The sequence below is a fragment of the Nanorana parkeri genome, unplaced genomic scaffold, assembly GCF_000935625.1.
Source record: "Nanorana parkeri isolate BGI_ZX_2015 unplaced genomic scaffold, ASM93562v1 scaffold474, whole genome shotgun sequence".
NCBI lineage: Eukaryota > Metazoa > Chordata > Amphibia > Anura > Dicroglossidae > Nanorana > Nanorana parkeri.
In genome coordinates, this window is record NW_017306742.1 from 295,733 (window position 1) to 298,381 (window position 2,649).

At 50.2% G+C, this 2,649-nt stretch overlaps 1 protein-coding gene across 1 annotated transcript in view; it reads left to right on the forward strand.

Annotated features, from left to right (window-relative positions):
- The window catches only part of LOC108790437 (1,25-dihydroxyvitamin D(3) 24-hydroxylase, mitochondrial), a 19,997-nt gene that overhangs the window by 3,122 nt on the left and 14,226 nt on the right, over positions 1–2,649 (forward strand). The window lies entirely within an intron of this gene.

A 2,649-nucleotide genomic window follows, 5' to 3' on the forward strand; every position in this document is an offset into this window, starting at 1 on the left:
GTTCGTGTTTTCCGCAGTCTGTACACCTGCTGTGCCCATTATGAGGAGCTCCCACCATCCCTGTGCTGAGTTCCCGGGTCTGTACACCTGCTGTGCCCATTATGAGGGGCTCCTACCATCCCTGTGCTGAGTTCCCGGGTCTGTACACCTACTGTGCCCATTATGAGGAGCTTCCACCATCCCTGTGCTGAGTTCCTGGGTCTGTACACCTGCTGTCTTTGGGGTTTCAGATTGGAATCTGAGCTTGGCATCCCGGGAGTTCAGTGATCCCGGCGTTCCTGATTCATTTATTTTTATCTCCGGTGTTCTCGGATTCTCGGATTGTGTTGTGTAACAATTGTTACTCATCTTTGAAATATGTGATGATTTTTTTTTTCCTTCGCCTGTTTTCTGGTCTATCTTTCGGGCTTGAAAATAAACTTCAGACCACATCAAAGCTCACAACTTGTCTGGTGTAGCTCCCACTTGGAAACTATTTTCCCGCAGCAAGTTTTTTTTGTCTGTGTGTTTTTAGTTTTCCTAAAATTGAGAATGGAAAATGTGCAAATCATTTAAAGCTGAACTCCGGGCAGATATGACAAACCAATGCAGCTCTGTATTCATCAATGCCTCATTGGGGGTCAGCAGGGTCACCAGAACTAGTATCCCCATTGGAAGAATTCCCATCTATTCCTGTTTTGGTGACAACACAAAACTTGGGTTTTTCTTTCACTTTCAGTGGTAACAGGACAAATAGAGGGGTAAATCTCCCTAACAAGGACACAGACAGCAATAAGACCTGATAGGGGTTCTAATCCCTCTCCATCCTACCCTCTCTATAGCTAAAAGAAAAAAAAAGTTTTGGCTTGAGTTGCACACGGGTGCAAGGGATGTAGGCGAGGCAGTGGACATAAGGGGAAAGGGGTGCAAGGGATATATGGGGATGTGGGGTGAGGTATGACTGGGGTGCAAGTAATACATGGTGAGCAATGTAGCGGATGCAAGGGATGTGGGGTGAGGGATGAAGGGGGTGCAAGAGATATATGGGGATGTGGGGTGAGGTATGACTGGGGTGCAAGCAATACATGGTGAGGAATGTAGCGGATGTAAGGGATGTGGGGTGAGGGATGAAGGGGGTGCAAGAGATATATGGGGATGTGGAGTGAGGTATGACGGGGGTGCAAGGGATATATGGGGATGTGGGGTAACGGATGAAGGGGGTGTATGGTATATATGGGGATAAGGTGAGGGATGAAGGTGGTGCAAGTGATATATGGGGTGAGGGAGGAAGGGGGTGCAAGGGATATATGCGGATGTGGGAGGAGGAATGAAGGGGTGCAAGGGATATATGCGGATGTGGGAAGAGGAATGAAGGGTTGCAAGGGATATATGTGGATGTGGTAGGAGGAATGAAGGGGTGCACGGGATATATGTGGATGTGGGAGGAGGATTGAAGGAGTGCAAGGAATATATGCGGATGTGGGAGGAGGAATGAAGGGGTGCAAGGGATATATGCGGATGTGGGAGGAGGAATGAAGGGGTGCAGGGGATATATGCGGATGTGGGAGGAGGAATGAAGGGGTGCAGGGGATATATGCGGATGTGGGAGGAGGAATGAAGGGGTGCAGGGGATATATGCGGATGTGGGAGGAGGAATGAAGGGGTGCAGGGGATATATGCGGATGTGGGAGGAGGAATGAAGGGGTGCAGGGGATATATGCGGATGTGGGAGGAGGAATGAAGGGGTGCAGGGGATATATGCGGATGTGGGAGGAGGAATGAAGGGGTGCAGGGGATATATGCGGATGTGGGAGGAGGAATGAAGGGGTGCAGGGGATATATGCGGATGTGGGAGGAGGAATGAAGGGGTGCAGGGGATATATGCGGATGTGGGAGGAGGAATGAAGGGGTGCAGGGGATATATGCGGATGTGGGAGGAGGAATGAAGGGGTGCAGGGGATATATGCGGATGTGGGAGGAGGAATGAAGGGGTGCAGGGGATATATGCGGATGTGGGAGGAGGAATGAAGGGGTGCAGGGGATATATGCGGATGTGGGAGGAGGAATGAAGTAGTGCAGGGGATATATTTGGATGTGGGAGGAGGAATGAAGGAGTGCAGGGGATGTATTTGGATGTGGGTGGAGGAATGAAGGGGTGCATGGGATATATGTGGATGTGGGAGGAGGAATGAAGGGGTGCAGGGGATATATGTGGATGTGGGAGGAGGAATGAAGGGGTGCAGGAGATATATTTGGATGTGGGAGGAAGGAGTAAGAAAGGGGTGCAAGGGATATATGTGGATGTGGGAGGAGGAATGAAGGAGTGCAGGGGATATATTTGGATGTGGGAGGAGGAATGAAGGAGTGCAGGGGATATATTTGGATGTGGGAGGAGGAATGAAGGGGTGCAGGGGATATGTGGGGTGAGGGATGAAGGGGGGTGCAGAGAAAACATGTGGCTTGGGATACAAGGGATGTAGAGGGAAGAGGTTGCAAAGGGTTTAATGGGTGCAATGAATATAAAGGGGAGTTTCACTTTAAAGAACCACTCCAGGCATTTTAACCCTTGCGGTGGGGCTACTCCCGCACTCAGAGGGTCCAGTGCTCATTTTGGTCTAGGGGCTAAAAAAAAAAAAAAAAAAAAAAAACCCGCCCGATACCCCGGCCCCG